The 12,026-nt window shown below is 38.1% G+C and overlaps 1 protein-coding gene across 2 annotated transcripts in view; it reads left to right on the top strand.

The window, feature by feature from the left end:
- Positions 1–11,170: 11,170 nt before the first annotated feature.
- Positions 11,171–12,026, top strand: part of ucp2 (uncoupling protein 2) — a 24,134-nt gene continuing 23,278 nt past the window's right edge. For both annotated transcript variants that reach the window (XM_062974441.1, XM_062974440.1), the window contains exon 1: positions 11,171–11,359. The gene's annotated coding sequence lies outside the window, so the exon portion shown is untranslated. The remainder of the gene's footprint in view (positions 11,360–12,026) is intronic.

Raw genomic sequence — 12,026 nt, 5'->3', positions numbered from 1 at the left:
ATTCAGAAAACCTACAACATCTCTTATACAACTCTGATATACCGATGATAACGTATTCTATACCCATTCACAACACCTACAACATCTCTTATACAACTCTGATATACCGATGATAACGTATTCTATACCCATTCAGAAAACCTACAACATCTCTTATACAACTCTGATATACCGATGATAACGTACTCTCCATTCAGAAACCTACAACATCTCTTATACAACTCTGATATACCGATGATAACGTATTCTATACCCATTCAGAAAACCTACAACATCTCTTATACAACTCTGATATACCGATGATAACGTACTCTATACCCATTCACAACACCTACAACATCTCTTATACAACTCTAATATACCGATGATAACGTACTCTATACCCATCAGAAAACCTACAACATCTCTTGTACAACTCTAATATACCGATGATAAAGCACTCTATCCCCATTCAGAAAACCTACAACATCTCTTACACAACTCTAATATACCGATGATAACGCACTCTATCCCCATTTCAGAAAACCTTACAACATCTCTTATACAACTCTAATATACCGATGATAACGCACTCTATCCCCATTCAGAAAACCTACAACATCTCTTATACAACTCTAATATACCGATGATAACGTACTCTATACCCATTCAGAAAACCTACAACATCTCTTACACAACTCTAATATACCGATGATAACGCACTCTATCCCATTCAGAAAACCTACAACATCTCTTACACAACTCTAATATACCGATGATAACGTACTCTATACCCATTCAGAAAACCTACAACATCTCTTATACAACTCTAATATACCGATGATAACGTTCTCTATACCCATTCAGAAAACCTACAACATCTTCTTGTACAACTCTAATATACCGATGATAACGTACTCTATCCCCATTCAGAAAACCTACAACATCTCTTACACAACTGCAATATCCTGATAATAAAGTACTCTATCCCATTCAAAACAACTACAACATCTCTTATACAACTCTAATATACCGATGATAACGTACTCTATACCCATTCAGAAAACCTACAACATCTCTTGTACAACTCTAATATACCGATGATAACGTACTCTATCCCCATTCAGAAAACCTACAACATCTCTTACACAACTGCAATATCCCGATAATAAAGTACTCTATCCCCATTCAAACAACTACAACATCTCTTATACAACTCTAATATACCAATAATAATGTCATCTCTACCCATTCACAACACCTACAACATCTATTAGAAAACTGGGAATATACCGATGATAACGTACTCTATACCCATTCAGAAAACCTACAACATCTCTTATACAACTCTGATATACCCGATGATAACGTACTCTATACCCATTCAGAAAACCTACATCTCTTATACAACTCTAATATACCGATGATAACGTACCTCTATACCCATTCAGAAACCTACAACATCTCTTATACAACTCTAATATACCGATAATAACGTACTCTATACCCATTCAGAAAACCCTACAACATCTCTTATACAACTCTAATATACCGATGATAACGTACTCTATCCCCATTCAGAAAACCTACAACATCTCTTATACAACTCTGATCTACCGATGATAACGTACTCTATCCCCATTCAGAGAAACCTACAACATCTCTTATACAACTCTAATATACCGATGATAACGTACTCTATACCCATTCAGAAAACCTACAACATCTCTTATACAACTCTGATATACCGATGATAACGTACTCATATACCCATTCAGAAAACCTACAACATCTCTTATACAACTCTAATATACCGATGATAACGCACTCTATACCCATTCAGAAAACCTACAACATCTCTTATACAACTCTAATATACCGATGATAACGTACTCTATACCCATTCAGAAAACCTACAACATCTCTTATACAACTCTAATATACCGATGATAACGTACTCTATCCCCATTCAGAAAACCTACAACATCTCTTATACAACTCTAATATACCGATGATAACGTACTCTATCCCCATTCAGAAACCTACAACATCTCTTATACAACTCTGATATACCGATGATAACGTACTCTATCCCCATTCAGAAAACTTACAACATCTCTTATACAACTCTAATATACCGATGATAACATACTCTATACCCATTCAGAAAACCTACAACATCTCTTATACAACTCTAATATACCGATGATAACGTACTCTATCCCCATTCAGAAAACTTACAACATCTCTTATACAACTCTAATATACCGATGATAACATACTCTATACCCATTCAGAAAACCTACAACATCTCTTATACAACTCTAATATACCGATGATAACGCACTCTATACCCATTCAGAAAACCTACAACATCTCTTATACAACTCTAATATACCGATGATAACGTACTCTATCCCCATTCAGAAAACCTACAACATCTCTTATACAACTCTAATATACCGATGATAACATACTCTATACCCATTCAGAAAACCTACAACATCTCTTATACAACTCTAATATACCGATGATAACGTACTCTATACCCATTCAGAAAACCTACAACATCTCTTATACAACTCTAATATACCGATGATAACGCACTCTATACCCATTCAGAAAACCTACAACATCTCTTATACAACTCTAATATACCGATGATAACGTACTCTATACCCATTCAGAAAACCTACAACATCTCTTATACAACTCTAATATACCGATGATAACGCACTCTATACCCATTCAGAAAACCTACAACATCTCTTATACAACTCTAATATACCGATGATAACGTACTCTATACCCATTCAGAAAACCTACAACATCTCTTATACAACTCTGATATACCGATGATAACGTACTCTATACCCATTCAGAAAACCTACAACATCTCTTATACAACTCTAATATACCGATGATAACGCACTCTATCCCCATTCAGAAAACCTACAACATCTCTTATACAACTCTAATATACCGATGATAACGTACTCTATCCCCATTCAAAACACCAACAACATCTCTTATACAACTCTAATATACCGATGATAACGCACTCTATACCCATTCAGAAAACCTACAACATCTCTTATACAACTCTAATATACCGATGATAACGTACTCTATCCCCATTCAAAACACCAACAACATCTCTTATACAACTCTAATATACCGATGATAACGCACTCTATACCCATTCAGAAAACCTACAACATCTCTTATACAACTCTAATATACCGATGATAACGTACTCTATCCCCATTCAAAACACCAACAACATCTCTTATACAACTCTAATATGCCGATAATAACGTCATCTCTACCCATTCACAACACCTACAACATCTCTTATACACCATTCATACTTACCTCCAACAGAGAAAAAACCCCAATAATCACAAATATTGTATATTCACAACCTTTAGGAAATAATCTCCCCTAATGACGCAGCGTCTTTAACCGCTAACCTACTCATGACCTCCAAGGATTCTCCGAACAATGCCACCTCTTCAACTTACAAATACACATGATCACCAACCCACACACTCAGACACAACTGGACTTAATGTCAGGAGAAAACCTTTACCCTTTACCTTAACTACCACCAATTCCTCAATACTTGATTTCCCATACCACCAGACTTTGCCACAGCAACGCGTGGCGGGCACAGCTAGTTTATATATATAGATATGTCTGTGATACATATGTGATATACATATATATATATATGTATATATATATATATGAGATTTTCCTTTCTCTCTATAGATAAAAGTGTGTATTTCGCTTCAAGGTGTCTCTAAGATTGTTATGATATGTATGTAATATATATATATGTATATATATGTGTGTGTGTGTGTGTGTGTGTGTGTGTGTGTGTGTGTGTGTGTGTATATATATATATATATATATATATATGTCTGTGATACATATGTGATATATATATATATATATATATATATATATATGATTTTTCTTTCTCTCTATAGATAAAAGTGTGTATTTCGCTTCAAGGTGTCTCTAAGATTGTTATGATATGTATGTAATATATATCTATATATATAAATGAGTGATGGCATCACGGCGACCCACAAAACAACAAAACTGCGAAATTTGACAACACAACCCATCATCCACGCCTCTAGGTTGATACAACAAAAAAGAAAAGAAAAATAAAGTCCTAATTAGAGGGAGAGGAAGAATTGTTTTTTATCCAATTGCTGCTAGTTTAGAGGGCTAATCTCTGCCCACTTGGTCTCCTAGCAACCCACTCAGCCAAGGGACAACCAGGGTTCAGTTAGGGGACAGGCAGACGTAGGCCTCACTTAGGCCTCATCCACAGATTATCTGATTTGCACTGGATTATATGGCAGTGTAGACTCAAGGCCCTTCCACACAGCTATATAACCCATTTATAATCTTATATTATCTGCTTTGCACTGGATTATCTTGACTCCACATATATATATACACATACACACACACATCAAAGTGATTTCAGAGTCACTTCCAAGTAAAACGAAAACTTTTACCAATACTAATATCTATCCTCCAGAATACCCCACTTCCTTATGTCCCTGTTTTGCTGTGGTTTTTATTCTTATGTCTCTCTCACCCCGAGTTTTGACTTAATCTTCATGTGGTCTGCCCTTGTTTTTCATTTTCTCCTTGTTTTATTTTGTAATGGATATTATTATTTATTGTATTGCTTATTGTATTGTGATGTGCTGTTCTTTTATATGCTGTTTACATTGTATTGTTTTGGGCATGGCCCCATGTAAGCCGCCCCGAGTCCCCGTTGGGGAGATGGTGGCGGGGTATAAATAAAGTTTTATTATTATTATTATTATATTAGTTTTCGCCCTTGGTGTTAGCCATTGAGGAATCACACCGTCAGGGTTATAGTTTTGTCCATACATAGTATTGCTAGTTCAGTCCTTGTGTTGTCGACCGCACTTTAGGGGATCGGGCCCTTTAAGAGAGACCCGACCCGGTCCTGAGGGAACGGACCTTGGCGAAGCCAAAAGAAGAATATAAGCCGCAATACAACCTGAAGCCTGAAATGAAGAAGGTCCGCCAAGTTGAAGGAAAATCCGCCAAGGAGTTTTTATTGAGCAATTCAGCTGAAAAGGACGCTAATAGTGATCATTCAATCTACTAGCGTACCATATGTTTCAAATAAAGCCATATTTATACAATGTTTCGGTCTGACAGCCCTATGAATTTCCCGCCCTGCTTCCCTGCCCATCTGATCGCGGATAGGCTGAGAGGTTGAACGAGGCGGGCTTTCGTTTCCCGCCTTGCCCTGCTGGCCCAATGGGGAGCCGTTTTTTGTCCCCCCTCGGGCCAATCAGAGAGGAGGAGGCGGGAGCTATAGAAACAATGAGGTGACCGGGCAGGAAACATCGGATTAATTCTGGCCCAGCCGATTTCTAAAGGAATTAATGGCACCCATCAAGGGTGTCCGGGGTCCTGTCACGTTCACAGATTTTAGATATGCCTTGGGGTGTCAGACTGGAAGTGGTGATGGGTGGTGATGAGCCGCTATTGACGGCCCCACAGGGTGCCTTCCAGCGGCGTCCTGGCCTGGGATATGACAATGTTTGCCTTGGGGCGAGTCACCTTTAGGAATTTGGTGACTCTAAACCCTATATTGTCCATGCGATCGGAATGAGATTGGATTAAACTGTGGCAGATTATCCTTTTGTTTTTTTGGGAAGGGGAGGCCTGGGTCATGGGACTAAGGTTCACGTTGGGGTCATAATATTTCCCATTTGATTTCATGATTTGACAATTATATGGGATAGAATGAAAATTAAAATAAAGTTGGAACATAAACCCTGCTGGGAAGAATACATATTTTCCGGGGATCCCAAAGAGTACAAATACATATAGGCAGGTAGATAGATTTCAAGGAAATAAAGGAGAATCCATAAAGGTGGGTGACATTGCATAAAGGGGAATCATGAATGATATAAACAATAGAAAACATTTGATACAACATCTGGGGAGAAGTGGAGTTCTGGCAGCATGATTTTACAATTCATGAAGTTGTTATCTCTTGCCTCAGAATGCAGGGATAATCCACAGTAAACTCCAGTAAAAAGTCTCAATCACCTTCTACTATAAATATATGGAATATAGAACATAAAGTCTTGATTTTTGAACTATCTTTTACAAAGTCCTGGAGGGGAGGTCACCTCGATCACACTTGCCCAAGTTTTGTTATTTTTCCCGTATGTTCAATATGCTCCAATTGTGTTAATCCTAATTAGAGGGAGAGGAAGAATTGTTTTTTATCCAATTGCTGCCAGTTTAGAGGGCTAATCTCTGCCCACTTGGTCTCCTAGCAACCCACTCAGCCAAGGGACAACCAGGGTTCAGTTAGGGGACAGGCAGACGTAGGCCTCACTTAGGCCTCATCCACAGATTATCTGATTTGCACTGGATTATATGGCAGTGTAGACTCAAGGCCCTTCCACACAGCTATATAACCTAATTATAATCTTATATTATCTGATTTGAACTGGATTATATGGCAGTGTAGACTCAAGGCCCTTCCACACAGCTATATAACCCATTTATAATCTTATATTATCTGATTTGAACTGGATTATATGGCAGTGTAGACTCAAGGCCCTTCCACACAGCTATATAACCTAATTATAATCTTATATTATCTGATTTGAACTGGATTATATGGCAGTGTAGACTCAAGGCCCTTCCACACAGCTATATAACCCATTTATAATCTTATATTATCTGATTTGAACTGGATTATATGGCAGTGTAGACTCAAGGCCCTTCCACACAGCTATATAACCCATTTATAATCTTATATTATCTGATTTGAACTGGATTATATGGCAGTGTAGACTCAAGGCCCTTCCACACAGCTATATAACCCATTTATAATCTTATATTATCTGATTTGAACTGGATTATACGGCAGTGTAGACTCAAGGCCCTTCCACACAGCTATATAACCTAATTATAATCTTATATTATCTGATTTGAACTGGATTATATGGCAGTGTAGACTCAAGGCCCTTCCACACAGCTATATAACCCATTTATAATCTTATATTATCTGATTTGAACTGGATTATATGGCAGTGTAGACTCAAGGCCCTTCCACACAGCTATATAACCCATTTATAATCTTATATTATCTGATTTGAACTGGATTATATGGCAGTGTAGACTCAAGGCCCTTCCACACAGCTATATAACCTAATTATAATCTTATATTATCTGATTTGAACTGGATTATATGGCAGTGTAGACTCAAGGCCCTTCCACACAGCTATATAACCCATTTATAATCTTATATTATCTGATTTGAACTGGATTATATGGCAGTGTAGACTCAAGGCCCTTCCACACAGCTATATAACCTAATTATAATCTTATATTATCTGATTTGAACTGGATTATATGGCAGTGTAGACTCAAGGCCCTTCCACACAGCTATATAACCCATTTATAATCTTATATTATCTGATTTGAACTGGATTATATGGCAGTGTAGACTCAAGGCCCTTCCACACAGCTATATAACCCATTTATAATCTTATATTATCTGATTTGAACTGGATTATATGGCAGTGTAGACTCAAGGCCCTTCCACACAGCTATATAACCCATTTATAATCTTATATTATCTGATTTGAACTGGATTATATGGCAGTGTAGACTCAAGGCCCTTCCACACAGCTATATAACCCATTTATAATCTTATATTATCTGATTTGAACTGGATTATATGGCAGTGTAGACTCAAGGCCCTTCCACACAGCTATATAACCCATTTATAATCTTATATTATCTGATTTGAACTGGATTATATGGCAGTGTAGACTCAAGGCCCTTCCACACAGCTATATAACCCATTTATAATCTTATATTATCTGATTTGAACTGGATTATATGGCAGTGTAGACTCAAGGCCCTTCCACACAGCTATATAACCCATTTATAATCTTATATTATCTGATTTGAACTGGATTATATGGCAGTGTAGACTCAAGGCCTTTCCACACAACTATATAACCTAATTATAATCTTATATTATCTGATTTTAACTGGATTAGATGGCAGTGTAGACTCAAGGCCCTTCCACACAGCTATATAACCCAATTATAATCTTATATTATCTGATTTGAACTGGATTATATGGCAGTGTAGACTCAAGGCCCTTCCACACAGCTATATAACCCATTTTTAATCTTATATTATCTGCTTTGCACTGGATTATCTTGACTTCACATATATACACATACACACACACATCAAAGTGATTTCAGAGTCACTTCCAAGTAAAATGAAAACTTTTACCAATAGTTTTTGCCCTTGGTGTTTGCCATTGAGGAATCACACCGTCAGGGTTATAGTTTTGTCCATACATAGTATTGCTTTTATTTATTTCGTGTCAAAAGCATTGCGTAATAAATAAGTTTAAAAGTGGTAAAATAGAGGAATCACAAGTATTGCTAGTCCAGAGCTTGCCCAAGTTTTGTTATTTTCCCCGGATGTTCCATAGGCTCCAATTGTGTTAATCAGGATATTTCATCCTGGAGGGCAACAAGGCTGAGTTTCACAAAACCGGACTGATATGTGATTGTGATAAGAATCAAAGCAGGCTCCTGAGACTCGCTGTTGAGAAAGCAGGAAAAAAAAAACTCAATGAAAAAGATAATACAAGTACATTTGTATTATCTGGATTTATAGTCCCAAAGTTCACCTGCTGCAAGGGTTTCTTATCGGGTGATCGATGGGCACTTTATACTGTTTCGGTGCTGTTATCTTTTAGATGAAGCCAGATTTCCTGCCGGCTTTTGCTGAAAAGTGCAAATGGGTGGCCAGCTGGGCCAAACTGGTTCTGGGCTTGGAAGGCAATCAGCTGTGGAGAGAGAGGCCTAATTGGTGTGTTGTCGAAGGCTTTCATGGCCAGGATCACAGGGTTGTTGTGTGTCTTTCGGGCTGTGTGGCCATGTTCCAGAAGCATTCTCTCCTGACGTTTCGCCCACATCTATGGCAGGCATCCTCAGATTATTATTATTATTATTATTATTATTATTATTATTATTATTATTATTATTGTGTTGTCGAAGGCTTTCATGGCCGGGATCACAGGGTTGTTGTATGTCTTTCGGGCTGTGTGGCCATGTTCCAGAAGTATTCTCTCCTGACGTTTCGCCCACATCTATGGCAGGCATCCTCAGATTATTATTATTATTATTATTATTATTATTATTATTATTATTATTATTGTGTTGTCGAAGGCTTTCATGGCCGGGATCACAGGGTTGTTGTATGTCTTTCGGGCTGTGTGGCCATGTTCCAGAAGCATTCTCTCCTGACGTTTCGCCCACATCTATGGCAGGCATCCTCAGATTATTATTATTATTATTATTATTATTATTATTATTATTATTATTGTGTTGTCGAAGGCTTTCATGGCCGGGATCACAGGGTTGTTGTATGTCTTTCGGGCTGTGTGGCCATGTTCCAGAAGTATTCTCTCCTGACGTTTCGCCCACATCTATGGCAGGCATCCTCAGATTATTATTATTATTATTATTATTATTATTATTATTATTATTATTGTGTTGTCGAAGGCTTTCATGGCCGGGATCACAGGGTTGTTGTATGTCTTTCGGGCTGTGTGGCCATGTTCCAGAAGCATTCTCTCCTGACGTTTCGCCCACATCTATGGCAGGCATCCTCAGATTATTATTATTATTATTATTATTATTATTGTGTTGTCGAAGGCTTTCATGGCCGGGATCACAGGGTTGTTGTATGTCTTTCGGGCTGTGTGGCCATGTTCCAGAAGTATTCTCTCCTGACGTTTCGCCCACATCTATGGCAGGCATCCTCAGATTATTATTATTATTATTATTATTATTATTATTATTATTGTGTTGTCGAAGGCTTTCATGGCCGGGATCACAGGGTTGTTGTATGTCTTTCGGGCTGTGTGGCCATGTTCCAGAAGTATTCTCTCCTGACGTTTCGCCCACATCTATGGCAGGCATCCTCAGATTATTATTATTATTATTATTATTATTATTATTATTGTGTTGTCGAAGGCTTTCATGGCCGGGATCACAGGGTTGTTGTATGTCTTTCGGGCTGTGTGGCCATGTTCCAGAAGCATTCTCTCCTGACGTTTCGCCCACATCTATGGCAGGCATCCTCAGATTATTATTATTATTATTATTATTATTATTATTGTGTTGTCGAAGGCTTTCATGGCCGGGATCACAGGGTTGTTGTATGTCTTTCGGGCTGTGTGGCCATGTTCCAGAAGTATTCTCTCCTGACGTTTCGCCCACATCTATGGCAGGCATCCTCAGATTATTATTATTATTATTATTATTATTATTATTATTATTGTGTTGTCGAAGGCTTTCATGGCCGGGATCACAGGGTTGTTGTATATTTTTCGGGCTGTATGGCCATGTTCCAGAAGTATTCTCTCCTGACGTTTCGCCCACATCTATGGCAGGCATCCTCAGAGGTTGTGAGGTATGGAGAAACTAAGCAAAGAGGTTAATATATATCTGTGGAAAGTCTAGGGTGAGAGAGGTCAGTGTGAATGTAGTGTAGTTAATCACTTTAATTAGCATTGAAAAGCTTATCTGCTGTCTTCTTCCTGCCTCTGGGGCATCCTTTGTTTAGAGTCGTTAACTGCCCTAGGTTGATTCATGTCTGGAAATCCTCTGTTTTCATAGTATTGCTTTTTATTTACTGTTCTGATTCTTGAGACATGAATCAACCTAGGGCAGTTAACGACTCTAAACAAAGGATGCCCCAGAGGCAGGAAGAAGACAGCAGATAAGCTTTTCAATGCTAATTAAAGTGATTAACTACACACATTCACACTGACCTCTCTCACCCTAGACTTTCCACAGATATATATTTACCTCTTTGCTTAGTTTTCTCCATACCTCACAACCTCTGAGGATGCCTGCCATAGATGTGGGCGAAACGTCAGGAGAGAATGCTTCTGGAACATGGCCACACAGCCCGAAAGACACACAACAACCCCAGGCCTAATTGGCTTTTCATGCAAATGAGGGTGTGGGACGAGGGCTGCAGCCATTGGCTGGTGTCTCGGCAAGACCGGCTCACATCATGTCACTCATCCCTGGGAGGATATAAAGCCCGGCTGCTCTGCGGCTTCCATTCAGTCCTTTCTTTCTTAGCTTTTGCAGGACAAGGAGCATGGTGATTCGGTGCCGACTTTCAATGGGAAATCAAGGGAGCCGGACCTTGGCCGTGCTCTTGACCACGTTTGAAGAACGGGACGCCTTTAGAGAATCCTGATCTCACTCCGGACAGCATCCTGCAAGACTTGAATCATAAGGTAAGTTTAAGCAAAAGCACTAGGATATACGGTATTATGTACTATCAAGCAGGCAGGTCTATTGTTATAGATGCATATACTGTTCTATATATAGACTAGCCTTTGCCCGGCCACGCGTTGCTGTGGCAAAGTGGTGGTGGTATTGGTTAAAAATTGTTGTGTAATTTTTATTTGGCGTTATTTGCATTTTTTTTATTAATTTTATTGTAAGTTATATTTTTATTTATTATATTTTATTATTTTCTTGTATTATTTTTAGTTATTTTCTGTTATTATAGTATTTTATTGTATTAATTTTTTGTGTTTTTTATTATTTTTTATTGGGTTGCTAGGAGACCAAGTTGGAGGAGCTTAGCCTTCTAACTGGCAGCAATGGGATAAAAGCAATTATTCCTCTCTCTCAAATTAGGACTTCATTTTTCTTTTCTTTTTGTTGTATCAACCTAGAGGCGTGGATGATGGGTTGTGTTGTCAAATTTCGAGGTTGGGGGGCCTGTAGTTTTGTTGTTTTGTGGGTCGCCGTGATGCCATCACTCTTTTATATATATATATAGATGGGTGTGTGTGTCTCCTATATCCTATTCTTATTACATTGTTGCATGATAGTGTTGAGAATCTTGTATTATACTGTGAAATAATAATAATAATAATAATAATAATAATAATA

This window comes from Anolis carolinensis, chromosome 3 (genome assembly GCF_035594765.1).
Source record: "Anolis carolinensis isolate JA03-04 chromosome 3, rAnoCar3.1.pri, whole genome shotgun sequence".
In the NCBI taxonomy this organism is placed as follows: domain Eukaryota; kingdom Metazoa; phylum Chordata; class Lepidosauria; order Squamata; family Dactyloidae; genus Anolis; species Anolis carolinensis.
The sequence above is the reverse complement of the archived record's forward strand: the minus strand, read 5'-3'. Positions and strand labels throughout refer to the sequence as shown.